Raw genomic sequence first — 17,030 nt, 5'->3', positions numbered from 1 at the left:
GACAAAAGCCACTTTGGACAAAAGCCACTTTGGACAAAAGACCCTTTGGACAAAAATACATGAGACAGAAGCCCCGCAAGACAGAAGCCCCACAAGACAGAAGCCCCATACTATGTTTTCTCTATGTGATCTGGGTATGAAGTGGGGCTTGAGGAGGAGTTGAGTCTTGAGGAACTGTGGATTAATTAAGACACTCAAGTGTTGTGTTTTTTCAAGGACGGTTTGAGGAAGGATTAATGAACACAGTGAATGTTAACAGGGTCTTCTCTGTTAAAAAGGGTATGCAAACTCTGTTGTAGTCAGTGACTTTGAGATGGTTACCATGAGAGCAGTTTTGCCTGTATTTGGAAATCACATGAAGACCAAAGGTTGTTTTTACCACCTCACCCAGAGCACATGGCGAAAAATACAAATATTAATATTATTGGAACTTGTCACAACTGCACAAGGAGAACACCCATGTCATACACACTGTAAGATTAGAGTAAGATGTAACTAGGGCTGTATTTAAGAAATATGATGTGACAATTTTCAGTATCAGGTTTGATCTGAAAAGTAGTGCTGCTCAGACAATATGTGTTCAAATGCTATGTTGATGTTTGATATTAAGATATGAATAAATCATACTAAATCTGAATTGTTTTCGTATATATTATCTGGGGCTTTCGTCTGAGATGTCTTATGCTTTTGTCCAAAGGGGCTTTTGTCTGTGGGGCTTCTGTCTTGTGGAGCTTTTGTCAGGCAATCTGCGGTTTAACTCACCTCATTCATTGGAGTGAGTGAGTAAGTGAGTGAGTTTGGTTTCACGTCGCTTTTAGCAATATTCCAGCAAAATTCCAGCAATATCACGTCGTCTGGGGAGCAATGCCCATTAACATCAATGCGCCTCTCCTGAATGTGACAGTTCGAATTACATTTGTATTATAATCAACGCTAATCAGACAGACATTGGACTAATAGAATTAGGGTGTGTATTTTTCTGCTAGTTCCGTATACATTGGTATCAGCCGTCAACGCTATATGATCAGTTGTCACGAAACAGTGAGTGACTGCGATTTTACGCTATTTGTAACTGTCTTTAAACACACAATATTCCAGAAATATCACGGCGGGGGACACCAGAAATGGGCTCCACACATTGTACCCTTGTGGGGAATCGAACACGGGTCATCCGCCTGATGAACGAAAGTTTTAACCACTAGGCTACCCTTCACCCACGGAATAAAAGGTACGTAAAAAACATCCATATCTTGAACATTTAATATCTGGTGTACTTTAACAATAGCAGAAACTGGGTTGCTTTTGATATAACTATTTTAGTGAACTGAAACTAAATGGCAACTCTCAACTATAGTTTCAGTTGAGGAAACATGACGGAAACAAAATTTAAACTTGTTAGTTTCAGTTTTGGAAACTATGCGGAAACTCTGATTGTCTGTTTCCGTACACTGAAACCTAGCGGAAACCTACATTACCCAGTATCCAATAACTAAGTTTTTTTTGTTGTGATTGAATGCTGTATCGGTACCTTTTGAATAAATGCTTCTACGTCCTCACCGATTACCTCATTGAATGCGTGTGTGTGTGTGTGTGTGTGTGTGTGTGTGTGTGTGTGTGTGTGTGTGTGTGTGTGTGTGTGTGTGTGTGTGTGTGTGTGTGTGTGTGTGTGTGAGAGTGTTTTGCAGATACAGGGCATACCACCGTATCCCAGTTTCGTATTTCGATGCTTATGATATTGATCACAGGATTTTCGGCCTAGAATCAAGTATTTTTACAGACCATATAGCTATAACAACAAATACACAAATATTATTAAAATGAAATAAACAGTAACCCGCCCGCAGAACAAAGCTATAACCAATAACAAAACAACTCCGGGTAAACAAGTGTCTAGAAGTGTGCGGTCAGTATGCACTAATCAGAACCTCATGCCGACGAGTGATGCATAATTGTGTCCAGTTTAATGGTGTAAATAAGAAACAGTAGATCAGCATAGCTAATCCCGTTAATCCTCCAGATACGCTAGCATTAACTAAACCGGATCATGTGTCTAACGGCCGTTGGAACAATCTCCAGAAATTCCTCTATTCCGTTTGTAAACTGAGCTTGTCGGCGCGCACTGGAAGCACAAGCAGGTATCAAGCTTCCAACTATAATTACCGGCCTTGGGGCAAGTGCCTACCCTGCCCAGCGTGCATCAGTACATCGTACTAGAGTTTACTGAATAATTTACACTTGTCTCCTTTCTCGGAGATTTCGTCTGAGAGTCACTGAGAGTACCAGCTGTTGTCTGACTGTTTATATCCATTATAGGATTGAAGTTAATCTAATTAGGGTTACTTGGAATATCTGTACAAGCATGGTATATAGGTGTACCAACGGGAATGTATGCTATTAAAATCGCATTTTATATCCATTATTGGTCTGACGTTAATCTAATTATAGTTATTTGGAACTATCCGTAGAAGCCCGATCTATAGATGTACGTACAGGAATTTATGTTGCTAACATCACTGTACCCAATATTGGATTGAAGTTAATCTAAATATCGTCATTTGGAAAGACGTGCAGTAGCAGAGTATATAGATGTATCGAGGAAAGGATATTATTTACATCACATTTAAGAACACAAAATATGAAAAACAGGTTTTGGGAGATATTAAGAATGTTGAATCACAAATCTAATAAAATGCAGGATATAGTTTTTGATCAATACATTTGATTATACATTTGGTGGTTGGTTTATAAGGTATTTCAATTTGTGAGTGAGTGAGTTTAGTTTGACGCCGCCTTTAGCAATATTCCAGTAATATCACAACGGTGGACACCTGAAATGGGCTTCACCAAGGTTGTGACGAGTGAGCCCTCAAGCGACGTAAACCTAATTTCACTCGCAACGTGGCCATTGGACGATTGATAGCTTCGGTGCCCTAGTCTGGGTTGCGTTCAGTAGTTTTCGGCAGTACAACACATCACGTTTATGGCACTGGCATGCACGTCTCAGTTCAACCCAACCCGAGAAGTGCCCCAGTCTGGGTTGCACCTAAGCGTTCAGTAGTTTTCGGCAGTACAACGCATCATGTTTATGGCACTGACATGCACGTCTCAGTTCAACCCAACCCGAGAAGTGCCCCAATCTGGGTTGCACCTAAGCGTTCAGTAGTTTTCGGCAGTACAACACATCAAGTTTATGGCACTGACATGCACGTCTCAGTTCAACCCAACCCGAGAAGTGCCCTAGTCTGGGTTGCACCTAAGCGTTCAGTAGTTTTTGGCAGTACAACACATCACGTTTATGGCACTGACATGCACGTCTCAGTTCAAATCAACCCGAGAAGTGGCAGACCAAATGTCACCACCTCTGCTTTAGGGACGTTCATCTCCGTCATCGTCATGCATATATCCCTGAGACTGAGGTTCATACATATGCCAAGCCTGAGGAGGGTATCTAACCAAACAAGCGTTAATTGTCTGCGAGAGGCGAGTTAGGTCCAAGATTTTTCCCTGCATTGAGACGCCTGCATAGACGTCATGGATGGAGCAACATATTAATGGAGCGACATAATACATGTATGAACAGAGTGAGTGAGTGAGTGAGTGAGTGTGAGTTTAGTTTTTTGCCGCACTCAGCAATATTCCAGCTACGTGTATAAATAATCGAGTCTGGACCAGAAAATCGACGACAGAGTTAGGTGACGTGGAAATGTACTTTTGTACAGAACTTCGTGTAAATAAACAAAACAACAAACACAGAACAAACAAAACAAAGACACAAGCAAAATGATAGCAACAAAGGAAAGAAAACACCCTCACGTACGCTCGCGCACACTCAAGCACACACACACACACACACACACACACACAAAGACTGTTAGTGCAAATGACAGTGATATCACCCGACGACATCACGACACTTGGTCGTTGTTAATAAAAAGAGACACATATGTTTTCAATTAAAACTGTTATTTTATTTTGAAATCGACGTTCTTTTTAAATTTCAATCAGCTGTCGATTGCATGTACAACGCAATTCTATTCTCCTCCGCCCCTATTCCAATATGACAGATGGCGAGTGTAACAGTTCCAACCGTTTATCATTTCAGTTGTAATGAATGTTTCATGGAAGATAATAAGTTTACACAGTGCAAGGCATATAATATTTCTAGCTTTCCCGCTTCAGAACTCAGTGATGGGAACCACCTTGATCATTCTCTGAGGTACTGTGGAGTAACCTAGTGGTCAGGGTGTTCGCTCGTCACTCCCCAAACCCGGGTTCGATTTACCATTGTGAAAAGGGCATTTCTGACGTCACTTGCCCAAGGATATGGCCGGAATATTTCTAAAGCGATGTAAAACTACACACTCACTCATGGATGTGGACCTTTTGTTCATCCAGAATCAATCTTTATCGAGGTCTGAAGGCCACAGGCAAATAGTTCAAGCATATGTACAGTTTAACAGCACAGTGGATTTCTCTTCAAAATGACAGGGTAGATAAATAAAGCAATTTTTTCTATAAATATCTGGTTAAAAGTTGACAATATTTGGATGAATTTATGTTTTGACGGTAGTTTAGTTAACTGGGTATATATTTGCTTCTAAGGTTTCCATGATAATCACAAATTAGCAGAATATGGTATTCATATTTCAAGACATTCAATTAACATATTTGCACTCATTAGATTTCTTAAGAAACTTTCTCTTACAACAACTTAAATCGTAAAAAACGGAATGAAACTGTGACGGGGATATTCTTACTTTCTCAATACTGATACAACGTACATATGGTTCACATGTGAAATTTTCTTATAACAGGGAATAAGTAAATGTAGATGGGGACGCTAAGAGAGGGAACCTGGATTTTCAACATTTCAATACCACGGGTGCTCTGGTGACAAATCCAGTCTGAAACCACGTTCCTTTACTCATAGGAACACCAGCTGGTGTACATAAACCATATCAACCTCGGTTCAGCCTACGCCAACAACCTGTCTGGAGCCTTTGTTCCCTCGAAGGGTGATTGCAAAATCTAATTTACTGCTATCAGGTGTTTAGAATTCACACAGATCCCTTTACTGATACATATTAGATGTAAAAATGTCACAGGAACCACTTTACTGATACATTGTAGATGTAAAGGTGTGTCAGTAATCACTTTATTGATACACTGTAGATGTAAAGGTGTCGCGGTAATCACGTTACTGATACATTGTAGATGTACGAGTGTCACAGTAGTCAGTTTTCGGACATTGTATAGATGCACACGAGTCACAGGAATCAGTTTACTGACATTGTATAGCTGTACATGTGTTACAGGAATCAGTTTACGGACATTGTATAGATGTACAAGTCTCACAGGGATAAGTTTACTGACATTGTATAGATGTACCAGTGTCACAGGGATCAGTGTACGGACATTGTGTAGATGTACAAGTCTCACAGGCATAAGTTTGCTGACATTGTATAGATGTACAATTCTCACAGGGATAAGTTTACTGACATTATATAGATGCACCAGTGTCACAGAGATCAGTTTACGGACATTGTATAGAGGTACAAGTCTCACAGGGATACTTTTACTGACATTGTATAGATGTACATGTGTTACAGGAATCCGTTTACTGACATAGTGTAGACGCACTCGTGTCACAAGAATCACTTTACTGACATTGTATATATGTACAAGTGTCACAGGGATCGCATAATGTAGGGGGAAAGTAGCACAGCAAACGGTTTACTCACTCATCAATGTACAAGTGTCACAGGAATCAGTTTACTGACATTGTGTTGGTGAAAGTAGGACAAGAGTGTAGTGCAGGTGTGGAAGATCAGTTATTTCAAAATACCAACGGCTGACATTTTAAATCGCAAGACAACAGATGCTTCGAACTGCCCTCACATTGCTACAATTACGCACGTGGGTTGTAACATTGACAGTGTCCTTTGGAATAACGAACTTGATGGTTTCCTGGTGGTGTAGTTCTAGAGACATGTGCATGACAAAAACATAACAGTAGACGTTGCAGAATGATATCTTTTAAATATAACATGATAGGTGGCACCATATAGTGGAAAACGATGGGGGGCGAAATGCGATGGGTGTGGTGGGGGTGGGGAGCGCAGGTACGGTGTGGTGGGGGTGGTTTAGTAATTGTAGTTTAAGACTATACACCTTGGCCTTCTTTCACAAAGCATTGTGATGATCGAAAGTCACTAAGGTAAGCTTAGAGTAATGTTAAACGATGAAAGTTAAGGTTGCCCATAGTTGCTTCGTGAAAGGAACCTTTGGACTATTTGGCGGAGGACAGGTGTGATGATGAATCAGGATTTTGCTTACAGAATATGTCAGGTTGATTTTAAACAATGGGTGTACACCATATATGCCTGAGGTTGCACTTCCAAACTGATCCAAATGCCTCAAAATTGACACAGTGTAAGTGTGCAAGTGTCACAGGAATCAGTTTACTAACGTTGTGTAGGTGTGAAGGTAGGACAACATTTCATACAAATGGACGCATACCACTTTCTTATTACCCTCACTCACTCACTCACGCACGAATGCTCCCCCTCCTCTCCCCATACACACACACACGCATGACTCACTCACTCAGTAGCATTATGATACACAGGTATCATACTGACTGACATGAGGCAATTGCGACTAGCACCCCAATACTTGCCCGCATCGGCAATACACGGCCTGAGGACAATACCGAGCAAGGCATTTCAGAACAGGAGACGGTTCTTCAAGTCAAACATCTACCTCGAGAAGTCATTCTGACACGTCACCATCGTCAACAGCGACATTAGTGGCGCCAGTTGCATAGAGGAGTGACCGTGTGATGGTTCGGAATGACATATAAAACATACCCAGATATAACTAATAACCTATCAGCTCACACATCTTGCCTCACGCTATCCAAACCTGTGACGCTCGGAATAGGAATTGGTCTTTATCAACCTATGCTTTTCGCGAGAGGCGACTAAAGGAAACAGGCAGTCAGGCTCCCTGATTTGGTTGACACATGTCAGCATATGTCAGTGGCGTACATCGATGCTCATGATGCGGATCACTGGTTTCTCTGGTCCAGATTGGATTATTTACAGACCAGCGACAAACAGCTGGAATAGTGCTGCGTCGTCAAAAACAATCCAACCGCCGTCATCCAAGTCATTGTCAACGCCAACGGTTTATTTCAGCATGTGAATACACGCCCTGCTTTTCTTTGCCCTCCAGACTTGAACACGTTAGAACATTTGTGAGATGAGTTGTATAGAAGACTTTGACAACCGCAGCCATAAACTCTCCCGCAGCTGACTTCAGCGCTGCAAGTCGAGTGGGTCACCGTTCCCCGCGCGGTAATTCAATCTTTGATTGCGTCCATGGGGAGAAGGTGTCAGGCAGTTCTCAATGCTCGGAGCGGACATACACGTTATTGACTGCAGGTGACCTAGACCTTGTACCCTTGGCTTTCTAGTTTCTGTAAAGGGACTTGGTTCAAATGAGGGCAACTATGCATCATTTCGACTATTGTATTTCAGAATGAATACTTATTTCGAGGTCAGTAATATTGTTTTGCGTTTCTTTGTTGAAGAGTATATTACGCTTTTCACTCATCTCAGATGTCACATTACCGTTTGAAAGCATGACCGACTTGGTGAACACTACTGTACTACCAAATCGCACACCCTCATGAAACTAAATGTTGTCAATAAAGAAAACACAGGTTATGTGTTGTTGCAGAACGTTCGGACGGCTTAGCATTGTTTGTTGTTTGTTGTTTTTAGGTCACATTCAGTAATATACCAGTGACGTAGATCGATGATCATGATGTCAATCACTGAATCGTCTGGTCCCGTCATGTGCACACCGCCGCCATAAAATGCTGAATGCGGCACTACCGAAACTAGCAAAAGTAATACATTTCAGTTGAATCACAGTGGCGGGACGTTAGGGTTTGGGCCGGGCAATCGGGTGACGCATGCTCGTCAATGTCACGCAGCCCGCGGGTCATAGAACCTGACCCAAAACATTCGCTACACATGAAAGAAGGGTATGTTGAATGTTTAGAAAGCCGAGGGAGTCCTTTCATTTTTCGATTCATGGCGAAGAATGTATTGGTCTGTTTGTTGTTTAACAATATTCCATCTACATACAGGACCTCTGTAAATATGCGAGTCTGGGCCAGACAATCCGATGATCAATCATATGAGCATCTATCTGCAGCTGCGTGCTTGGAATACGATGAATAGTGTTGAAAGCGGCGTAAAACCACACTCACACAATGTTTCGAGATCACTCATGCTCTAGCACTGGCTTATACCGATGCATACGCAATTATCAGAAAACTATACATCCAAATTATAATTTATATCCAATGTATGTCCAAGCGGCGCAAAACCATACTCACGCGCTCAAAGCGACACTACTGTGTCGCACCATTGTGCCGCATTTAATTTTGTCTGGAAGTAACTGCTTCGTCAGTGTATTTTCGTAGTTTCGTTAAATTTCGGATATTTCAAATATCGGATAACTCGAAGTACTTATGTCGGTCCCGCAATCTTCGACACAGTGTTGTTTGATTAAAGTGGAGGACTCTTTGAAACCAACTCACTCACTCATCTAAATGCTAGGCATGGGTCCAATGTGCGCAGTCCATTTCTGGTGTCCCCCGCCGTGATATTGCTAGAATATTGCTAAAAGCGACGTAAAACAACCCACTCGCTCACTCGCTCACTCACTCACTCACTCACTCACCTAAATGCTCTTGAGAATGTCCTTCAGGCTCGGGCAATAACAGTCATTCCTCTTTTCATCTTGACAATAATCGAAATGGGTCAGGAGCATCATCGGGTATACACAAAATATAACAAATATTTTATTCAACAAGAGAACACCATTTCCAACAAAACATATCGAGCGTCCATTTTTTTTATAATAATCAGCAATACCATGGGATTATATTACAATCGAAGTTCGCAGCAGGAATACATATCGCACTGGTGTCAATAAAGCTGAATTGCCGCAACGACCAGCATTTCTGGCTATTGGAACTCGGGGTAATTACAGTCGCGGCAGAAGCATCCAGTCTTCGCCTCGCTGAGACGTCAGAGTCGTCATCTGCGAGATCCCCAATCACATTCACGTCCCCGAAGCCGCTCTATCAGCTTTAATCTGCTGCCGAAATATTTTGCCAAAATTTTCCAACTGACGGAAAATCGTATAAGGTTAGATGAACCGTAAGCTAAACGTCACAAGAGTTTATGGAGACGCCAGGGGTACATCGTTCTAGTACAATGTTGACAAAGTGTTATATAACCGCAATTGATTCGCTTGGCTTCCTCCTCACAATTAATCCTATCTATTGTAAATGATAAATTGTATGGAAAAGTAGTCCAAAGACAGCCTTTCCGAACCATTCCCGGAGGTAGTTGCAGGAATGGTAATTCCTTACGCCGGTGACTGAAGCGGACTCGAGATTGCCAACAATCGATGGGGCCATGTCCACAAGCAGGGAGAGATTCCCTCGTTGTCGGCAGGATAGCTTTTCGGTTCCAGCCAACGGGCACGATTGTTCTCCGTGTTCTGCTGTTTTCCTGAAAGCGTATTCATCGCTGCCGGCGCTGTCGTGAACGTTGACAGCAGCGATGATGTCATGACATTCTGGGATTTACTTGACATAAGGTACTAGTCTTTTTATTTGTTCTGAACACGTACTTCTTACATCATGTAAAAGTTCATATGTATTACGCAGTAGATTATGTTTCTTGTTCTCTTAATATGCTCTTTTTTCGTATGTCAGGGCTATTTAACATCGTGCACAGACTACTTGACGTAGAAAATGTATGTTTTAAGGTACATAGATAGAGAAATGAGTACAAAATGCATTATTCTTTCTCTTTTAACGACAAGCGCGCTTCACAATTCCTTTCCAATATTAAAAAAAGAGATATTTGTCATTAAGAGAACGGGGCTTTAGCAAATGTTCTTTATAGGATTTGGACTCTTAAGTTGACAGCACGACGCAAAAAACCAAATGGCTTGTCTTGTATGGAATTGCAACAAACAGTATTTGCTTGTCAGCACTCAGTAATATTCTAGCTCTGTGAGATGAGTCTGGAAATATTCCAGTCTGTAAACAAACAAACAAACAAACAAGCAATCTATGCTGAGAGGCTAATACAAAGTAGAATTCAACTATGTATGGAACATGCATCATCGCTATTTAATCTTTAAATCATAACAATAAGTGCAATAAATCATAACAGCTCATAAACAGTTATATTCCTGAGTTTAGTTTTCACTTCTAAGAGTTGTAAAAGGGTTTGCAAATATATTTTAATGTTTCACTATGAGGTTGATGTTTATAGAATTGTTAAAAGTAAGCACGTCTATTTTCAGCTGAGGGTCATAGTAACATTTCCGTACTTATGACCTGTCAAAGTAGAAACACTTTGAACAATGGTCTTTTCTAAAACTATCGTGATGAGACACTGGAGTTCATTTTTTTAAAGTTCCGTGGTCTGTTTTATAAGGATTCATAAACACTTTTGGGGCTTCAATCGCTTTTCCAGAATCTAACTACGCCCTGTTTATTGGTCTGAAGTGTCCTGATGTCGTTATTGACTTGACGGTATAATCAAGTTCTGTTTTAGACATTGACATGCCATCCCGCAGAGGTCAAACAGAACACCACAACCAAGAAACAGTACTTTCACCAGAACATTCTTCGAGGGCACGTCATTGTCAATATACGCAGTGAGGAATGGCGAACAGTCCTTCATGAAGCGACCGAGATGCACCTTTTGGGATCACAGTCAGCAAGCACCTGACTTGATGTAGGGAGGTCATCGTCCCTTGATGGTTTAAATGTGATAAAGAACATTCTTATTAGTCAAGCTGACCAAGAAATCCTGTTACAGATCCACCATCTTGACTGCAGCTACCGACCAGGGCTAATAACTTTGCATTGGAAGTGTGTACGGCTTCTCTGTTCCAATTCTCTCGGGTCCGGTGTTTGCCCAAAATCACCAAACGTCTCCCAGTGCCAGTTTCATATTGTTTAGTAGCTGGATACATTTGTATGTGGTACAAACAGGGTTTGTTTGCATTCTCTGCCATACTGGTCGTGAAACTAGCCCCCAGGAATGTGAACAATTACAGATACGGACAATTCAGTGCCATTTCTCAGGATCTGACACGAGGACGAGGGAGACAACCACCCATTCACTTCTATATTCACTGAGGCTGGACAGAAGATTTTGTTCGTACAGTTGCGTACCAAATCCATTTGAGAAAAACATTGCTTTGTTTTATAACGCTTGAACTGGCATTAGATATCGTTTAATAACCTGCTTGATCAAAGGTGCTGTCATTTCGAAAAAGGAAAAAAAAATACCGACGATTCTGAATCTGTGTTCCCTATCGAACGTTTCTGTCGAGCTAATGACCCTAAGACTTGAAATGTAGACATTTAAGGGTGCGAAGGCGATCTTGCAGTACATAGATAACCCCACGCCTGGAAGAAGACCAGCAAGTGTTTCTCTGTCCCGGGCATATTCAGCAACATCACAGGAAGTCACATATGCATTAGTCACAATACCATTGTGGCTGACAGATCTCCAACTTCGACGATCAAGGCTTATAGTGTGTGTGTAGTCACGCGGAGCGAGACTACTGTCCCTTGTCTCACAGGTATCATTCAGTTGACACAATAGCAAAGGAAATTGTAGCTATGCATGTATGAAACTTTGTAATCACGCGACGAGGTGTTTTTATCTGAAGTCATTGTCGTCTGCTCATAGATCAAGGAATTGTCTGCTCGTGTTTCAATGAACTGTCCTCTGCTAGTCTGTCAATGGATTATCGTCTGCTCGTGTATAGGGGCGTGTGATTTATGATTGATTGGCAGAGGGAGGTGATGTTTCAAACAGGACTGCTGCAGGTTGTGAACGGAAGTCGGCACCGCGTGGACTCCAGTGATAGCAGAAGTCAAAACTCTCACCCTCGAACTGCCCAATCGTTTTACTATAACTGCTGGTGTTCCTGTACATATATATTGCTGCAGCTTGCCCGCTGCAACTTCCAGTAAAATCAGTTTATCCAAGCTCACCTGGTTGTGCTGTAAGTGGCATTGGTTGAGATTATCATGCTGTCATAGACGAGAGATAACGCCGATTGCTACAGAAACTGATCGATACGACGAAGCAACTATACGTGTATACCGTTACTGTCGGTTGGCCCTTGGTCTCGGCCGCGTACTGGTACTAGTCTTTGATTGGCTGCACAAAATCACGTGATAACAAGCATGCCCACAAAATCCTGCTTCACATACTGGTCTATTAGACTGTTGGTGTATTTCGGATAAGGTACTAACTGTTTGTGAGAAGTGATCAATCAAGCTATGAGTGAGAAGTCAAGGTATCACTGTATCACTCCGCTGTATGAGGGGAATGACGAATGAGGATACACCAGAAAGAGGGAATTGGAATTAAAACGAACTAGGAACATGTTGGAATTCTTTGTCCAAGGTAAGAAACTTGTCTCAATGTATTAATAATGTTGACATGTTGATACTCTCGTTCCTGGAACGTTTGTTTAAACAATAGTCAATATTTACGTTCCTACATACGCAACATCATGGGTCAGATGCAAACATGACGCGTGTTTTTTTTTCTTTTCGGCATTAGAATTTTGTTTTGTTTTATTTGAAAATTAATTTGTTGGACTCTTTTCAAGTTTGAGTTTTGTTCGCTAGACACGGACAGTACTGTCTGTTCAAACGCAGTCCAAACTACTTCGGTGCCTAATCTTAATTGTCTGTTTATACGTGTACAGATACGCTAATGCTTTAATATCAGTTCGAAAACCGTATCTAAGTTGTCTAGTGAGTCACGGCATGCGACGTAGATACCAACAAATGATCAAAGACAACCGCAATGAAACAGTTAAAAACGAAATTACATCATCCCCATTCAATTACTCAGTTTATTGAAACAACCGAGTTTTGTTATGATTTAATTGCACCCTGTAAACTCGTTGCACCTGTTGTATTTTCTTTTTACGTTACATTTAACTGGAAAAACACACACACGGATATTGGATATAACTTGCAAATACAGGGTCTATTGTCGCTAGTGTGCAACGAGACGTAGCGAAGAACGTCGTTGTTGATTACACCTATGTTTATCTCAAGACACACTCTAAAACAAAACGACCGACCTCAAACCTAAAGAAATAGAGTTAAGGCCTCATGCCATGGGCGTATTTTCCATCTTATACTCAACGTAAACAGTTTCAAAGGATACTGGAGAAAATGAAAATTCTCCCGTAATATCACATTGTAACTGTCATTTAGAAAGCGGTGCTATCACTGACTTTAGGTGACCATAACCTACAAGTCTACCTGTACTTCACCTTTAACACAACATGGACTCAATGTCGAGAGGGGCAGTGGGATGGCTTAGTAGTTAAAGCGTTGGATCGTTGGATCGGGTTGTATTCCCCACAAGGGTACAATGTGTGGAGCCCATTTCTCGTGTCCCTCGCCGTGATATTTCTGGAATATTCAGTGTTAAAAGACATCAGGTAAAAGGGGGGTAAAATCGCTGTCACTCACTGTTTCATGACAATTCTTCAGCTAGCGTTGACGGCTTGGACCAATGTATACGGAACTATCAGAAAATTACACACCCTAATTCTATTAGTCCAATGTGTGTCTGATTAGCGTTGATTATAATACAAATGTAATTCGAACTGTCACATCCAAGAGAGGCACATTGACGTTAATGGACATTGTTCCCTAGACGCTGGCAAGTATGGCTCTAACCCTTCAGATCTTGTAGGAGGCTGAAACTGGGATACTTTGTTTCGTAATCGCTGTCTTTAAGTACACTGTTTTATTAGTTTTAATAAAACACAGATGTTGTTTTAGCTATGGTTATAGATAAAACCGCCGTAGCACTTCGTACAACGGCCGAGAACAGCTCTGCATTCATGGCTTTTTTTCAATGGAGCCATGATCATAATGTGAGTGTCAAATTCTTCAAATTCCACACAGACTCACTTTCAAGGATGCACTTGTGCATTAGAGTGTCTCACCCCGAGTACACGTCACCCTCAGACGTTGTGCTAGTCTGTTAAGCCGTGTAATATGTACTCGAGCCATTCCTGCGGGAATTAGCGTTTACAACTGTCTGTCCTGTAAACTGCTTTGTGATTATCTGCTACAAGTACTTTGACATACAAGTCTAAAGAGCTAGGGAGAAAAATATTAACATTTGTATGGCGGGATCAATATGATAGCTTGCTACGTGTATATTATGGAAAACGTCACGAAACTTTCCTACAACAACGGAAAAGTTGTTGCTGTATTCCCGCGATTGCATTTATGAAGCATTGAGATTACTGGTATATGGAAATAACCGTTTTGCAGGGCATAGTGTACCAACACTGTGTTTTGAAGAGAGTGTATAACAGCGCGCGTTTCATAAATGCTATACACTACTGTATACGTTATTCAAAACGCACGTATTATAAACATTATTCGGTACTGCCAACACTGTACATCAAGGCACGTACAACTCTGTAAATAATATATATATATATATATTTGTACAGCGCAAATAGTGTAAGCCATATAAAATACTGCAGACATGGTGCAACAGCACACGGATTGTAAACGTTATACAACACAGTCAACATTGTGTAACAGCATAAACATTTGTAAACGCCATACAATACTGTACATATTGTACAGCAGCGCAAATACTGTAAGCGATATATAATATCATAGACATTGTACAATAGCGCACTTATTGTAAACGCTATTCAATGCTTGTCAACACTGTACAACAGCGCACGTATTGTAAACGCTATACAATACTGTCAACATTGTACAGCAGAGCACTTATCGTAAACGCTATTCAATGCTTGTCAATACTGTACAACAGCTCACGTATTGTAAACGTTATACAATACTGTCAACATTGTACAACAGCGTACGTACTGTAAACGCTATACAATACTGTGAACACTGTACAACATTGCACGTATTGTTAATGTTACACAATACTGTCAACATTGTAGAGCAGCGCATGTATTTTAAACGCTATACAATACTGTCAACATTGTACACCAGTGCACGTATTGTAAACGCTATTCAATGCTTGTCAACATTGTACAATAGCGCACGTATTGTAAAGGCTATACAATACTGTCAGCATTTTGTAAGAGAGTTAACAAAGTTGTACATTACTGTACATAGAAACAAATACTGTAAACGTTATACAGTACTGTGCGCATTGTACAATAGCGCAAGCCCTGTATGCCTCATACAGCGCCGCACATGTTTTTGATACTGTGCAGGCTCTATCGTTACGCACACAATACACACGATGTACAAAACCACACATACTGTACACAATTACAACACTGCGCGCGCTGTACACGTGATATAACGCCGCGCGAGCTGTATAAGTTGTACAATAATAGTGTGACCGAAGTATCACAGCCAGTGTAGTACTGTAAATGGTGTACAACACGTCCACGCTGTTCACATTATTCCACACCACACATACTGTACGCTTCGTTAAACAACTCACACACTGTGCACTCTGTAGATATTGTACATGAAAAAAAATTACAAACGGCACTTACCAAACCACACATATTATGTGCATATGTCCCTTTCATTGACCTATAATGTCCCCATGTCCACACTTACGTAAAAGTAATCATTATGTATGGATTGTAAATATATATTACATATCACGAGTCAATATCACGTCTATTTCAGGGGTTAATTACCACTCCGTGGCTGTCTAATGGCATTCTGACAGTCATAGTGTACGGACAGCGGTGTGTAATAATAAATGAAGATGATAAGGCCTTTCGGATTTCATTGCTAGGTTTGCATCTGTGCCGAAGCCGAGTTACGTGGACCTCTCCTGTATTTGTGGTAGGGAGCTTTCAGAATCGATTACCTTGTGTGTTTATACAAGCAATTTAATGACAGATGTGCCAGAGTTCCGTCCCTTCCTCGTGCCCGGATCTACGGATCGGATTTGCTCGGGTTGTGATCGTTGATTTTCCATCTCGCACTGGTCTCGAATTACCGTTATGTCGAACACTTTAATCCTACAACACTATTACACGCGGTGTTTTTCGATGTGTTGTTCGAGACGCGGTTAATTGCAAGCAACTAGCGTGTTTTCTCTTGAACGCAGACACACGAGAAAGTTTGTCTTCATTTTAGATAATCTGTATTTACGACTGCATGAAGATCAGAGATCCTTTGACAACTATGGGATAGCCGAGTGGATCAACCATTTCTTCGTCAGGCCGATGAATCGGGTTCGAATCACAACATGGGTGAAATGCGTAATGCATATCGGAGGGAGATGGACGATTGTTCGATCCCGTTGCGTAGCACCATAAGGCGTTAGAGTCTGATATTAACAGGGAAATACTGTCGGATCGACTCGGACGCACTGCAGCGTGACGGAATGAAACCCCAGTATGATAATTCAGCGGGGTAGTATAAAAAAATATCTTTAACACACACACGAACAAACACACACACACACACACACACACACACACACACACACACACACACACACACACACACACACACACACACACACACACACACACACACACACACACACACACCGCTCATATTCGAGGCAGTCTTGAACCAGGCCATTCTCTTACATTGTGTTCAGCTGAATCCAATCCAGTTAAGTAACAACAACCAAAACAGTCACAAAAATTTCACAACCAGATAATGCCAATACTCTAGGTCTTTAAAGGAAACTTATTTTGGATTTAACACATGTCACAACATGCGTTTGTGTCTAGTGTTTCAAGTTACAGTTCCACACCCGAAGGCCATTAACATTGCTTCTTCTAGCCGTTAAGAGCGTTGGGTCTCGAGGTGAGTTGGTGGGAACAATTTTGGAATTGGTCAAAAAAGGTTTACATCTTGTCGATTCCGATTGTGAAAACGCTTTATGTCGGTTGCCTAG

The 17,030-nt window shown here is 41.3% G+C and overlaps 1 protein-coding gene across 1 annotated transcript in view; it reads left to right on the top strand.

The window, feature by feature from the left end:
* The first annotated feature begins 9,417 nt into the window (after positions 1 to 9,417).
* The window catches only part of LOC137255797 (5-hydroxytryptamine receptor-like), a 131,840-nt gene continuing 124,227 nt past the window's right edge, over positions 9,418 to 17,030 (top strand). Inside the window, exons 1-2 of the mRNA XM_067793338.1 lie at positions 9,418 to 9,684; positions 10,656 to 12,530. The gene's annotated coding sequence lies outside the window, so the exon portion shown is untranslated. The remainder of the gene's footprint in view (positions 9,685 to 10,655; positions 12,531 to 17,030) is intronic.

This window comes from Haliotis asinina, chromosome 11 (genome assembly GCF_037392515.1).
Source record: "Haliotis asinina isolate JCU_RB_2024 chromosome 11, JCU_Hal_asi_v2, whole genome shotgun sequence".
NCBI classification, from domain to species: Eukaryota; Metazoa; Mollusca; class Gastropoda; order Lepetellida; family Haliotidae; genus Haliotis; species Haliotis asinina.
This window is presented reverse-complemented; position numbering and strand designations above follow the sequence as displayed.